The following is a 15,803-nucleotide window of genomic DNA, read 5'->3' on the forward strand; positions in this document are numbered from 1 at the left end:
TTGTTGTTTGAAATGCAAGAGAGTAGTTTACATCACCATCCACATTTTGGCCAAAATTAAAGGAGTGAGCAGACGACTCCTGGCCCATTCGGGCTTCTTGTCCACTTCTGGAGGGATCAAACAGCCTCAGACAGAATAAATAGCTGGATGTAAATTCAAGTTTAAAGCTGGTGTGGTGGTCAATCTATCTTTTAGGTAGCGTCACTCTCATCAACCAGCGGGAACCAGAATGAGAAAAATTTAATTCTCACAATACCCTTGATGGTAGTTCAAGGGATGCAGAGAAAGTGGATTTGTGGTGAAGATTGAAACAATGGAGTCTGAACAGTTTGGCTTTTGCCTCCAACACGTTCATAGACAATGCATTCTTTGGCAGCTATCACCAACAAAAAGGTTTTCACAGTGCGTCTTATTAGGTCTGGCTTAGTTGTCTTGCCGGCCCTCATGTATTTAAAATAATTTATAAATAAAAAATGCATACATATACAGAATGACGGGTTTTGGGAAAGCACTCACCCTTTGAAATGTCATTCACATATTGCTTTTACCCACCACTGCCTACATCATAAGACAATGGTGTCAGCCAACTTCAGCCAAGGGCTTTCTTGCACTGTGTGTGACAGTTATTATGTCTAGCCATATGTGCACACTCACCTGAAAAATTTTTTACATCAGTGCCAAGGCCGTTCGGCCAATATTTTATTTTGACATTGCATTTTTCTTTCTATTCTGAATCCTTTTTTTTTTTTTAAATCCTTGTTTGCTTAAAGTATATTTTCCGATTATAGTAATTGAAAGCAAATATCAGCTTTTCTTTGCACCAATAAGATTCATATTTTTATGTGATGTACATTAAAACTAAATAATATGTTTATATCTGCTTTAAGTACACTTTCCTGCTAGGTAGCACCCATACTAGGCAATTCAAATTATATGAATTATATGTGATGGTTCATTTTTTTAATTTTTATATTTTTATTGTAAGCATATGACTTCCACGTTTGAGAGGCAGCATACCTTCTTTGTTCCCCTCCTCATTTTAATTTTGTGCCAGATGATACTATGAAGTTTTTTAAAAACAAATAAATAACCTATGGCCTAACTAAAAATGCCATATTAATTACAAAATAATACATTAGCATTGAAGGTCAATTTCCGCACCACATTGATTGGTTCTTTTTCTGCAGGTGCTGTAACTTTTCAGAAGCCTTCTGTTAGTTACTGAATAGGCATTTGTTTTGTACTAAACAACTGATCGTTAGGTTCCCACCAGAAAGAGAGGAGACAACATAAATGATTATCCATGCGAAGAACTGTCTGAATTTGCAAAATGTGCACAAAGTATATTTTAAAGGACTTGAGTCTATGGACATTTGTGCAGGTGTGAGAAATTGGAGAGTTTACTTATTCCCAAATCTTATTGGATACTTTGAATGATGAAAGAAAAAACATGTTGCCTTCTAGAATATAGAGTGTTTATATTAGCATGCGCTCCTAGAGTAGAGGGGTGCTTCTCTCACTTGCATTCACTCTTCTCTGAGTTTCTTGAGATAATACTTCTCCACACAGGAGATTGCTTAACCATTTCCTGTTTAATCATATGTCTGCTGATTATAGCTGATAATACTTTCCAGCTTTATCATTCTCTTAATTGATATGCAAAATGTTTATGCATATACATTTAATCTCTCATCAGAACTCTTTAATGGGATTCTAAGCTGACATCTTAGTTTATTCCAATCCTATTTAATTTACATTAAGGAAATTCCTTTATGGAACACACTTGCTGTATTATTACAATATTAACTGTTATAGGGAAAATATTGTGTTCTTCCCTATATTGAAATATTAATTATTGGAAACTATTCATTTTTAATCCCGATACTTAAAAGACATATTTATTGAATAAATAAAAAACTAAAGAATTGAATAATAAAACCCTTTAACTCAAGTAAATTCTCTTTATTGACTGTACCAAAGTCTTTGATAATTTTATCGGTATATGGATCTGATGTAGATGATTGCTCCTTTTAACTTCTCCTTGTAGATAAACAAAGGTCCAAACGACTAGTGGCGGGGTTATTTAATGATTACACCTAAAGATTAGGAAATAAAGACTGCATCTAATGTGGAGGGAGTAAAGAATTTAAGCTCAGGGTTATAAATGTTGAATTGTGAATTTTGAGAGGAAATAATAGAAATCACATTTTTGTTATAGTCCTTGGCGAGATGGTGCAGAATGAGGTAAAACTGGGGATCAAATGTAACTTTGTAACAGATAAATGAGGCCAAAAATACAGAAAACCGAAAAAAGGGACAAACTGACACCATTTTAAATGTTCCCCTTAATGCATGGATAGTGATGGCTGGGGTTGACTTGTGCTATGCAGTGATTAAAGCGGATGCTTCACAAGGATGCCACTCTGCTGCTGCTCATCAGTTTATTTGTGGAAATTGGATCATCTCTTCCTTGTGAGCATTTCTGGAGGGAGAGGTCATCTTGTAAACCTACAAACTATTTTCCTGAGAGGAGATATCCTTTTTGTGGTTCTGCTGTTGGGCGGGAACCTCAAATTGGAAGTCTCCATTTTTGCGAGTATAACAGTGTAAATGAGTAGAAGGAATAGAAGGATGTGCAACTTTTGCTATAGCACACAGCAGAGACTATGTGGACTATACTTAACTTAAATTCATGAATTACAAAAACTAGAAGAGGTAATGAGTATATTACATCTGAATTTATATTCTCTTTAAATAACTTGTTGTCAGTCAGTCAAGATACTTTTATTTGACAGTAACTCCATAAAAAGACGACCACATCAGTAGTAAAACACAGTAAAAACACATCAGAAAAAAGTGCAGTATACTGTACCAACACTTCATAGAATATTGACCCTTCAGCCTCAAAGGTTTTCACATAAATAGAGATTAAATCTCAATTACTAGACATACAAATATAACATGATTATAAGAACAATTCATTCATGATTTACCAGGATAAGAATATATAATCAATTCAAAATATACATAACCACCTATAATAAAGGCTAAAAATCTAACATAGCCTAGATGTCTTTGTCTTTCCTTAACCTCAATACTTACCAAACATAACTAATGACTGCATGGCATGTGAGCTGAGAATCAAGGTGGTGTAAACATTGAAGCATAGAAATTGAATTCTAGGTCTAGAGTAATAACCACAAATGAACTTAAAGTGGAAAAGAGATTGCTGAGATATTATCACAGGAGCTGCAAGGCAAGGTGGAAATCCAAGTGCCCTGCTGAGGAAAAGCTACCAGAAAATGGACTGTGCATAATCTGAAATGAGTCAGATAAGAGAGTATGCTTGTTACTCCCATTGCTTCAATTAGGGTTCACAAAATGATTATTTTTTAGTCTCCCATAAATGTGATAGAAGTAGATCTGGTATTTTGGAAAATCCATTTTCAGACCATCGGGTCCCCTTTTTTGAGGTGATGCTCTATAACTCTAAACCAGAACTTCTACAATGGCAGCTTGATAAATCACTTCTAGCAGAGCAGAGCTGGGATTCACGTATGCGCTCAGAGATTGAGAAATGTTTTCATTGGAATTTCGATATGGCTCCAATCTTTGCAGTCTGGGGTACCTGTAAGGCTTTCATTAGAGATGAAGCAATTTTATTTAAGGCTGTAGTCCAGTTCAAGATATGAAGAGGTGACGTCCTTGGAGTTCAAATTAGATTGGGCAGTTAGTGGGCATCTATTATGTAATTCCCCTGTATATGAAGCAAAGATTTTTCAAGCCAGTCCTAATCTAAAGGCCTATTATATCGTCAAAGAAATAATAAATCAGGGATCTTGCTTTTAGACAAATTATGAAGAAAGTGAGCATGCAGGGTGACTTTGAGCATGGTCACTTAAACACAAACTAAATTGAGATTCTATTAAATCAATTGTAATGGAGTCACACAACCCAAATTAATTGGGAAAATTTCCTTGATCATTATGCTAATTTTTATACCCCTTTGGGCTTGACTCCTGCAGAGCAAATAGAGGAATTTCTACGTCCAGTAGAACTCCCAGTATTAAGCTGATATTGTCAGGCCCCTATAGCTGCCCACATTTCATTAGGTGAAGCAAGAGCAGCCATCCAATCAATACCTAATGCCAAAGCACGTGGGAGGGACATTCTGGAGGGCAAAATGTAGAAGATATTTGCAGAACAATTGGCTGAATTTTTTGTGTTTTTATTTAATGAAATATTAGAAGGAAGTGAAGTCCTTCACTCCTTAGCAGAAGCAGTAATCATCTGCTTCCTTAAGAAGGACAAGCCATCTGAACAACCAGGTTCACACTACTCTGTCAGTTTACTAAATACTGATTACAAATTATTTAATAAGATTTCAGCATCTCAAAGCAGTTTTATACCCACAAGATTGATTTCATCCAACACCTATTTCCTGGTTCAAGCATTGGACTACTATTCACACAATAATATTGAGGTCGCAATCATTATGATAGATGCTGAAAAACACTTGATCTTGCAAGAACTATATGAAAAAGATGAGGCCGAAGTTGTAATCAACTCACAGGTGGTAGGACTCGTCACAATCAGAAGGGGTACAAGATAGTTAAAAGTCTTTAACTTAGTAATAGGGGTCTCACCTAATTATATGTTCCTGAACGTGCTCTTCCTGAGCCACAAGTCATCATATATGATTTTTGGTGATTGACCTTTATTTTGAGTTCCCCCCATGCGGTCATCAAAGTAATCAATGAATAGCTGTAACCCATTAGCGGTGCGAGACATTAACACTGCATCTTCCACATAAAGTAGGACGGGCACAGGTCGACTGCCAACCGTAGGTGAATCTTTCCCTCTAGCCATCAGCACTTGGTCAAGAGAACATATATATAAGAGAAATAAAAAAGTGGGTAAAATGCAGTCCTGTCAAACCCCCCCCCCCCAATTAGACCTAGTAAAGGAGGTCCATTCTCCATACCAGACTTGTGCAGTCGTGCTGTAGTATAGACATTTGAGGCGTTCTATCAAGGAGTTTTCAATTCCTGCCTCACTCATCATATCCCATAACTTACCCCTATCCACTGGATCAAAAGCACTAGAGAGTTCCATAAACATCCTGTGTAAAGAACCTCCCCTGGCTAAGACATACTTCACAGTTGGTAGGAGCAAGTTCAGAGAAAGTTCTATTGTGCCCAGGCATGGGTGAAAGCCCTATTGCACTCCAGAGAAAAAAAATTCTCAAGTTTTCGGAGAATCACCCTCCCTAAGATCTTTATGAAAGAATCCAAGAGTGAGATCAGTTGGTAGTATGTCGGTTGGATTCTATCAGCCTTCTTGAAGATTGGGACAATAGTGGATTTCCTTCAAGAATGTGGGATTACATCTCTGATTGCAGCTTGAACACATTGGTTAATGGGGGGACAGCGGGTAGAAAAATGTGGGATACTGTGCCCTACCGGCAGGGTTCTTAGATTGATCACTGACATGAATTGAGCAGTTAGAAAGGATGCCATATCTAGAGTAGTATTAGGTACATCTGGGGCAGAGTACAGTGGGGCAGAGTACAGTGACCGTGGGGCAGAGTACAGTGACCGTGGGGCAGAGTACAGTGGGAGTGTGTAGAGGGGAATGGGGTAGAGCGGCATATTGTGGCACTATGTGGACTGGAGTGGAGTGGCATAGAGTACAGTGGCATATAGTGGAGTGGCATGGAGTGGTGTAGAATATGATGGAGTGGCATATACTGCAGTGGGATAGAGTGAACCGGTGGACAGTAAAGTGCAGTAGTGTGGAGTGTATGTATTGGCATAAAGTGAAGTGACATAAAGTAGAGTGGTACAGAGTAGAGTGGCAAAGACTGCAGTGGGGCAGAGTGCAGTACTAAAGAGTGGAGTGGCATACAGTGCAGTACAGTGGAGCAGAGTGTCACTGGGTAGAGCTGAGGAGAGTGCCACAAAGTAGAATGTCAGAGTGGAGTGTTGTAGAGTGCAGTGGTATAGAATGTTGTACAATAAAGTGGCATAGAGTGGAGAAAAGTATGGGAAAGTGGAGTAACATACAGTGTTGTGGAGTGGCACATAGTGGACTGGTGTAGAGTAAAGTAGTGTGTTATGCAGTTGAGTGTAGTAAAGAGGTATGGAATAGCATAGAGGGAGTTGTGTAGAGTGTAGTGGAGTATAGTGTTGCAGAGTGGCGTTCAGTGTAGTAGAGTGGCAGAGAGTGGATCAGAGTGTATTTAGCATAGAATGGAGTACAGGGTCTTACAGTGGAGGGGTGTACAGCAATGTAGTGTGGATTAGAATGTCGTAGACTGCAGCAGAGTGGAATAGCATTGAGTGGAGTGGAATACAGTCAAGTGTTGTAAAGTGTTGTGATATTGTATTGTATTGTATTGTAATTGTATTTATATAGCGCTTACTACCCCTGACGAGGCATCGAAGCGCTTTTCGATGAGTAGCACGCTACTCTGGAACCCAACAAGAATTAGTGATGGTTAGTATCGTTAAATAATGAGTACAGTTTTAGTATTATTATGAGTTAATTTGAGCAGCGGTTATGAGAGTTTGTTAGTTAGATTGACTGGAGTAATGGAGGGATGGAGGGATGGATGGAGGAGGACAGAAATCCAGAAGTGTTAATTGGGAGTATATCCTTCGTTTACTCAACCCAAAGGCTTGGGATGAGTAAAGGGTGTTTGAGGGGGGGAAGAGTATTTGGAAGGGTTAGGGAGAGCATAGTAGCAGGGTGAGATAAATGCAGGAGAATTTAGTAGGGTTGTGTGGGAGGTCACAGTAGTAGAGTGACGTTTGGTGAGTTAGATGTGGAAGCGGAGGGAAGAGTTTAGGCAGAGTTATTTAGGAGATGAAAGTAGTAGAAGGGATTTGGGATGAGTCAGAGTGAGAATGGAGGATAGTTTGATAGAGACATGACATATGATGATGAGTAGATAAGTGTGATAAGATGAGAGCAGGAATTCATAGATATCTAGTATAGCAACTCACCCAGGAGCCATGCAATGATACACGAACATGCCAAGCACAGAAACAACATATACACACATATATATATAAATATATATATACACACACACACATAAATACACACACATATGCACATACAATACATAATTAGAACCATGGGTAAAAAATACTTAGTCAAATAGGTTTAAAGAGTGTGTGTGCATTTTATTGTTATGACATAGTAGCAATACATATTTTCTAAAGAAACTATAAATAAATAGAAATATACACATAATCTGAAAAAATATTTATCAACATAGGCATATGCAGTTCATAGTTGTTTGAATATGGTGGTTATGAAGGAAAGAGCCAACTCTTGAGTAGTTTTCTGAAGACAAGAAAGTTATCTGTGGCTCTTATAGTTGGGGGTAATGAATTCCATAGTTTGGCTGCTTGGACGGAGAAGGATGTACCACCTATAGTCTTTTTCTTGTATGGTGGTGTTCTAAGGCGGGGTGCCAATCTTGAGTGGAGGGTTCTTTGTTGGATGTATTTGGTAATTTTCTTTCTGATAAAAAGCGGTCCTGTTCCATGTATAGCTTTGTGGGTGATACAAAGCAGCTTGAAAGTGCCTCTTCTGGCAATGGGTAACCAGTGTAGTGCTCTCAAGGCAGGGGAGATGTGGGCTTGCGGCTTTATATGTAATAGTCACCTGGCTGCGGAATTCTGGATACGTTGTAGTTTTTTCATAACAGACAGAGATGATCCATGGTAGAGGCTATTGGCATAATCCAGTTTGGATAGTACAAGCGAGATAGTAGCTTGCACCTTGTGTGGAAATCCGAGGTGGGGGAAGATGCGTCGTAAAGTCTTCAAGGTGATGAAGCTTGTGCGTGCTAATTTGTCTACTTGGGCATTCATAGTTAACTTGGAATCCATGGTGATTCCTAGGCTTTTAACTTCCTTGGATAATTGAGGAGGTGGTCCGAGATCGTCAGGCCAGACGCACAGAGGGTCATAATTTTTCCAGTCACCACATATCAGTATTTCTGTTTTGGAGGTATTTATTTTTGATTTGGCTCCAGGTCATCCACTGATCAACGGCTCTGAGGCAACTGATGATTTGTGAGTTTTCAATGTTTTTGGGGCATTCTAATTTAAGTAGTATTTGTGTGTCATCTGCATAGTTGTAGCATGTGAGATCGAAATCATTGATCAGTTCTGGTAAAGATATCATGTAGATGTTGAAAAGCGAAGGTGAGATGATTGACCCTTGGAGGACCCCTGCTTTTGTGATGTAGGGTTCGGACAAGAAGGGGGGCGAGTGGATGATATTAGATCTTTTTTGAAGATAGGAAGTAATCCAGTCGAGAGCAATCCCTTGTATGCCGGCTTTGTGGAGTGTTTGAGTTAGGGTGTCATGGTCAACCGTATCAAAGGCAGCTGAGAGGTCCAAGAGAAGTAGTGCAGCAACTCCATTTCGGTCGACTGTGTTTTTAAGATCGTCCCAGATTGCCATGAGTGCCGATTCAGTGCTTCTTTCTGGGCGGAATCCAGTTTGGAAGTCTGAAAGTATAGAATTGTCTTCAATGAATTGGGACATCTGGGCGAATACTGCTCTTTCTATCAATTTGCCCAGGAAAGGTCCATTTGTGATTGGTCTGTAGTTGTTGGGGTCTTGCGGGCCTAGGTTTGTTTTCTTTAATAAAGTTCATATGTATGCCTTTTTCAGGTCTACAGGAAAAGTTCCTGAAGTTAAAGAGTTGTTGATGATTCTTCTTACAGGTGTGGCAGCAGAAGTAGATAGAAGAATGTTCTTGAAGATTTGTGGTGGGCAAGGGTCAGAAGGGCAACCAGAAGCTCTGCTTGCTTTGACCAAATCCATAAATTCATCCTGGGATATTTGTTTGAAGGACTGTGGAGGTTGGGTTGGTTTATTCTTAAAGGGTATTTTAGGAAAGGGGTTGGTGCTGATGGTTTTCTTCTGTTTTAAATAGGAGTCCAATGTGTCTGCCTTAGTTGTGTAGTGAGTTGCCAATTTGTTTGTGAAATCTTGAGTAGTGGGATGACTTCCTTCCATGCATGTAGGTTTTCGAAATTCATTGAGAAGTTTATAAAATTCCTTGGTTGTAGATTGAGCATTTTGAATTCTGTCTGAGTAGTATCTTTTTTTAGCTTTTTTGATTGATGATTTGCATATCCTGTTAAGTTTGTGTAGCTGCAGTTTGTCTTGACTGTAGTTTGTTTTGAGCCAGGTCCACTGCAACTTTCTGATTTGTTGCTTTATCTTTTTAAGTTCTGTGTTTCTCCAAGGTGTTGGTTTTCTTTTGTCGTGTTTAGTTTTTCTGAGTGGTATTAGGACATCAAAAGCTTCCTGTAGCCACTCAAAGTTTTGGCACAGAATTAATTGTATCTAGATCTGTGTTTGCTGTTAGTTGTGTTTCTAAGTGATCCAAATTGAGTTTGCTCCATGGTCGATAGGTGTATGTATGCAAGTAGTTGTGGGGTGTGTTGATTTGTGGAGTTGTATGTTGGAAAGTTATCATATGGTGGTCTGACCAGGTGATTGGCATGATGCTATGATTAGTAACTAGTTCAGGCTTAGCAAAAATGACATCTAGGATGTGACCAGCGATGTGTGTGGGATTGTGTACAATCTGATGTAGGTTCAATGCGACTAGGCCAGTGGTGATAGTTTTTGGATGGGGCATATTGGGTTTGTCAAACCAAATGTTTAGATCCCCAAGAATGCATAGATTGAAGTATAGTGAAATAAGGTTTGAGACTGTGTCTAGGAAATCATCTGGGAAAGTGGAGTTGTTAGGTTGAGGTCTGTAAAGGAGGAGAAAGTTACAGGAGGAAGTTGGAGTAGGGTGGCATCTGCTAAGGAGGGCTTCACAACCTTGTATGGAGAGGTTGTCTGTTTTACTGAGGTTCATTACCTGTTTGAATATAATAGCTAGTCCACCTCCTCTCTTGCCTATACGGTTTTGAGTGATGGTTTGACAGCCCAGAGGAACGGCTTCGTGCAACACTGGTGCCATGTCATCTCCCAACCAGGATTCAGTTATGAATAGTAAGTCAGGTTGTGTGTCTGTGAGCAGGTCGTAGATGTGGTGCTTGTTTTTTTAGAGTAATCGAGCATTTATGAGCTGGCAGTTTAGAAAAGGTGTGTTAGTGGTAGTGTTGTTTTGTTTAGAAGAAGGGAAAGTAGTATAATGTGAGCTTGAAGCAGGAGTGTTGCTAGTCATGATAACTGTTTGAGGCTCACAATAGTCTTGCTTTTCAACATAGTGTTCCTCTTCCAGCAGGTTAAGGAGGCATTTTATGGGTCTGTGTGTGTGGGTGGTGGACTTGGTGGCTGAGAGAGCCATGAGGAATGTACTGTTTTTTGTAGGGTAGTGGAGGAGCATGTGGATCATGATGTAAGGCTCTAAATTGTGCAATGGAGGAGAGGCGAGTGAATTAAAGTTGCTGGGTTGGGGTGCTTGTGGTAGGTGTTTGTGAAGAGTGGGGGGTAGGGGTGGAGATAGGATGGAATTTGTATTCTTTGTGTAGTCCTGGGGGTGGGAGTGGGTATGATGATAAGTGTAATGTAAGTTTGTGTTGCTTTGATGTGCTGATGTTTGTGGTCGGTATTGTTTTTGTGGAATAGTGAGAGTGGATATTGGTGTAGTTGTTTTTGGTGAGGGATTTGTATGTGAGTTAGTGCTGGTAAGTGGAATTTGAGTGTTAGATGGGGTGTTCATGTGTTTTGGAGATGAATGTACGAGGTGTGTAAGAGGTGATGGGTGTGTGTCAGGGGAGTTAGTATTAGTTGCGATGACTGGAAGAGGTAATATGTGTGGTGGAGTGAAATGTGGGGATTGTATGGTTGTGTGTAATTGGTGAAGAGAGGGGAAGAGTGTTTGTAGGTGATGTGTTTGAAGGCAGGGTTTGGGCATTGTTATGATGACAGGTGGTCTGTGTGGAGCAAACAGTGGATAGTGTTGTTGGTTAGTATGAGCAGAGAGTGTGTAGTGTTGTGGAGTACAGTGTTGTGGCATACAGTCGAGTGGCATATAGCAAAAGGTGTAGAGTGGGGTATCGTAGAGTGAGAGAGTGGAATGGGGTAGACTAAACTGGGGTAAAGTGTCATGCTGTAGAGTGTTGTGTCATTCAATGTCATGGCATACAGTGAAGTGGTGCACAGTGTTGTGGCAAAGAATGGCAAATAGTGGAATGGCATAGAGTGGCATACAGTGGAGTGGTGTATTGAAGAGTAGAGTGGAGTGGCGTATAGTGAAGTGGCATGTATAGATTACAGTGGAGTGCCATGTCTGAGTGGCATGTCATTGAGTGTCTTAGAGAGAAAGGGCATAGAGAGGGGTGGCATAGAGTGTAGTGGCAGTGTGTCGCACAGTGGAGTGGATGGGCATGTCATTGAGTGGAGCAGAGTGGCAAAGAATGGAAGGGCATCGAGTGGGGCAGTGTGTTGTACAGTGCACTGGCATAGAGTGGAGTAACATGCCTAACAGTAGAGTGGAGTGGAGTAGCGTACAGTGGAGTGGTGCAGTGACGTGCCATAGAATGGAGTGGCATGTTGTAGAGTGGAGTGGTGTACCATACAGTGGATTGGTGTGTCACAGTGGAATGGAGTGGCTTGTCATAGCGTGGAGTGGCAGTTCATACAGTGGAATGGCATGTCAATAAGTGGAGTGTGGTTGAGTACAGGTGAGTGGCATGTCATACAGTGGAATACTGTAGAGTCTTTTAGAGTGGAGGGGTGTTGAGTGAATTGGGGGGAGTGGAGTGGAGTGGTGTTCTGCAGAGAGGCGTATCATGTTGGACAATGGAGTGGTTTATTATAGAGTGACATGAAGTGTTGTGGAGTGGCGTGGTGTGGAGTAGCATGTCGTAGAGTGCAGTTGCATGTCATGGAGTGGTGTGTTTTACAGTGGAGTTTCAGAATTATGATGCTTGTTGCAGAGTGGAGTATTGTGTCGTACAGTAGAGTGTTGTACAGTGGAGTGACCTGTCAGAGTGGAGTGGTGTTATGTAGTGTGGCGTGGAGTGGCATACAGTGGAGAGGCATGTTGTAGAGTGGAGTGACTGTAGGAGGCTGGACTGGCTTGTAGTGAGTACCAAGGGGTACTTGCACCTTGCACCAGGCCCAGTTATCCCTTATTAGTGTATAGGGTGTCTAGCAGCTTAGGCTGATAGATAATGGTAGCTTAGCAGAGCAGCTTAGGCTGAACTAGGAGACGTGTGAAGCTACTACAGTACCACTCAGTGTCATATGCACAATATCATAAGAAAACACAATACACAGTTATACTAAAAATAAAGGTACTTTATTTTTATGACAATATGCCAAAGTATCTTAGAGTGTACCCTCAGTGAGAGGATAGTAAATATACACAAGATATATATACACAATAGCAAAAATATGCATTATAGTCTTAGAAAACAGTGCAAACAATGTATAGTTACAATAGGATGCAATGGGGAAACATAGGGATAGGGGCAACACAAACCATATACTCCAAAAGTGGAATGCGAACCACGAATGGACCCCAAACCTATGTGACCTTGTAGAGGGTCGCTGGGACTATTAGAAAATAGTGAGAGTTAGAAAAATAACCCTCCCCAAGATCCTGAAAAGTGAGTGCAAAGTGCACTAAAGTTCCCCAAAGGACAAAGTAGTCGTGTTAGAGGAATAATGCAGGAAAGACACAAACCAGCAATGCAACAACTGTGGATTTCCAATCTAGGGTACCTGTGGAACAAGGGGACCAAGTCCAAAAGTCACAAGCAAGTCGGAGATGGGCAGATGCCCAGGAAATGCCAGCTGCGGGTGCAAAGAAGCTTCGACTGGACAGAAGAAGCTGAGGTTTCTGCAGGAACTAAAAGGGCTAGAGACTTCCCCTTTGGTGGACGGATCCCACTCGCCTTGGAGAGTCGTGCAGAAGTGTTTTCCCGCCGGAAGGACGCCAACAAGCCTTGCTAGTCGCAAATCGTGCGTTTGGCGTTTTTGGACGCTGCTGGGGCCCAGGAGAGACCAGGAGGTCGCAAATTGGACCTGAAGAGAGAGGGGACGTCGAGCAAGACAAAGAGCCCTCACTGAAGCAGGTAGCACTCGGGGAAGTGCCAGAAACAGGCACTACGAGGATGCGTGAAACGGTGCTCACCGAAGTTGCACAAAGGAGTCCCACGTCGCCGGAGACCAACTTAGAAAGTCGTGCAATGCAGGTTAGAGTGCCGTGGACCCAGGCTTGGCTGTGCACAAAGGATTTCTGCCGGAAGTGCACAGGGGCCGGAGTAGCTGCAAAGTCGCGGTTCCCAGCAATGCAGCCCAGCGAGGTGAGGCAAGGACTTACCTCCACCAAACTTGGGCTGAAGAGTCACTGGACTGTGGGGGTCACTTGGACAGAGTCGCTGGATTCGAGGGACCTCGCTCGTCGTGCTGAGAGGAGACCCAAGGGACCAGTAATGCAGCTTTTTGGTGCCTGCGGTTGCAGGGGGAAGATTCCGTCGACCCACGGGAGATTTCTTCGGAGCTTCTGGTGCAGAGAGGAGGCAGGCTACCCCCTCAGCATGCACAAGCAGGAAAACAGTCGAGAAGGCGGCAGGATCAGCGTTACAGAGTTGCAGTAGTCGTCTTTGCTACTATGTTGCAGGTTTGCAGGCTTCCAGCGCGGTCAGCGGTCGATTCCTTATCAGAAGGTGAAGAGAGAGATGCAGAGGAACTCGGCTGAGCTCATGCATTCGTTATCTAAAGTTTCCCCAGAGACAGAGACCCTAAATAGCCAGAAAAGAGGGTTTGGCTACCTAGGAGAGAGGATAGGCTACTAACACCTGAAGGAGCCTATCAGCAGGAGTCTCTGACGTCACCTGGTGGCACTGGCCACTCAGAGCAGTCCAGTGTGCCAGCAGCACCTCTGTTTCCAAGATGGCAGAGGTCTGGAGCACACTGGAGGAGCTCTGGGCACCTCCCAGGGGAGGTGCAGGTCAGGGGAGTGGTCACTCCCCTTTCCTTTGTCCAGTTTCGCGCCAGAGCAGGGGCTAAGGGGTCCCTGAACCGGTGTAGACTGGCTTATGCAGAATTGGGCACCTCTGTGCCCAACAAAGCATTTCCAGAGGCTGGGGGAGGCTACTCCTCCCCTGCCTTCACACCATTTTCCAAAGGGAGAGGGTGTCACACCCTCTCTCAGAGGAAGTTCTTTGTTCTGCCATCCTGGGCCAGGCCTGGCTGGACCCCAGGAGGGCAGCTGCCTGTCTGAGGGGTTGGCAGCAGCAGCAGCTGCAGTGAAACCCCAGGAAGGGCAGTTTGGCAGTACCAGGGTCTGTGCTACAGACCACTGGGATCATGGGATTGTGCCAACTATGCCAGGATGACATAGAGGGGGCAATTCCATGATCATAGACATGTTACATGGCCATATTCGGAGTTACCATTGTGAAGCTACATATAGGTTGTGACCTATATGTAGTGCACGCGTGTAATGGTGTCCCCGCACTCACAAAGTTCAGGGAATTGGCTCTGAACAATGTGGGGGCACATTGGCTAGTGCCAGGGTGCCCTCACACTAAGTAACTTTGCACCTAACCTTTACCAGGTAAAGGTTAGACATATAGGTGACTTATAAGTTACTTAAGTGCAGTGTAAAATGGCTGTGAAATAACGTGGACGTTATTTCACTCAGGCTGCAGTGGCAGGCCTGTGTAAGAATTGTCAGAGCTCCCTATGGGTGGCAAAAGAAATGCTGCAGCCCATAGGGATCTCCTGGAACCCCAATACCCTGGGTACCTCAGTACCATATACTAGGGAATTATAAGGGTGTTCCAGTAAGCCAATGTAAATTGGTAAAAATGGTCACTAGCCTGTCAGTGACAATTTGGAAAGAAATGAGAGAGCATAACCACTGAGGTTCTGATTAGCAGAGCCTCAGTGAGACAGTTAGTCACTACACAGGTAACACATTCAGGCACACTTATGAGCACTGGGGCCCTGGGTTACCAGGGTCCCAGTGACACATACAACTAAAACAACATATATACAGTGAAAAATGGGGGTAACATGCCAGGCAAGATGGTACTTTCCTACAGTGACGTGTCATAGTGGTGTGTGGTAGAGGGTTTTATATTAGAAGGACATGCAGTGGATTAGAGTGTAGTGGCATATCATAGGTTGGACAGGCATATCAAACTGTGGAGTGACATATCGTACAGTGGACTTGTGCCGTACAGTGGAGTGGCCTGTCATACAGTGGAATGGCGTGGAGTAGCCCACAGTGGAGTGGAGTGTCATACACTGGAGTGGAGTGTCATAGTAGAGTGGCATATCACTGAGTGGAGTGACGTGTCTGAGGTTAAAGTGGAGTGGCATGTCATAGAGTAGCATAGCGTAGAGGGACAGAGTGAAGCAGAGTGTTGTAGAGTGTAGTGGAATAAACTGGAGCAGGGCATTATACAGCAGAGTGGAGTGGTGTGCTGTACTGTGTCTGAGTGGAGAGGCATAGAGTGGAGTGGCTGAGAGTGGCATGTTGTACAGTGGAGTGTTGTATAGTGTAGTGTTGTACACTGGAGTTTTGTAGAGTGGAGCAGAGTGTTGTGGCATAGATTAGAACACCCTGCTGTGAGTGGTGTACAGTTGAGTAGAGTGTCCGAGAGTGTAATAGCATAGAGTGTCATATTGTTGACAAGCAGAATGCTGTGGCATACAGTAGAGTAGTGGAGTAGAGTAAAGTAATGTGAGTGGAGAGGAAAAAAGTGGGGTGAAGTGACAGAGGGAGTTGCTCAGAGTGGAACAGTGTGCCTGAGAGTGTCACAGAGTGGTGTATGGACTTGTAGAGTGCC

At 42.6% G+C, this 15,803-nt stretch overlaps 1 protein-coding gene across 5 annotated transcripts in view; it reads right to left on the reverse strand.

Moving 5' to 3' along the window:
* Positions 1-15,803, reverse strand: part of LOC138300066 (receptor-type tyrosine-protein phosphatase V-like) — a 573,371-nt gene that overhangs the window by 232,842 nt on the left and 324,726 nt on the right. The window lies entirely within an intron of this gene.

The sequence above is a fragment of the Pleurodeles waltl genome, chromosome 6 (genome assembly GCF_031143425.1).
Source record: "Pleurodeles waltl isolate 20211129_DDA chromosome 6, aPleWal1.hap1.20221129, whole genome shotgun sequence".
Lineage (NCBI taxonomy): Eukaryota > Metazoa > Chordata > Amphibia > Caudata > Salamandridae > Pleurodeles > Pleurodeles waltl.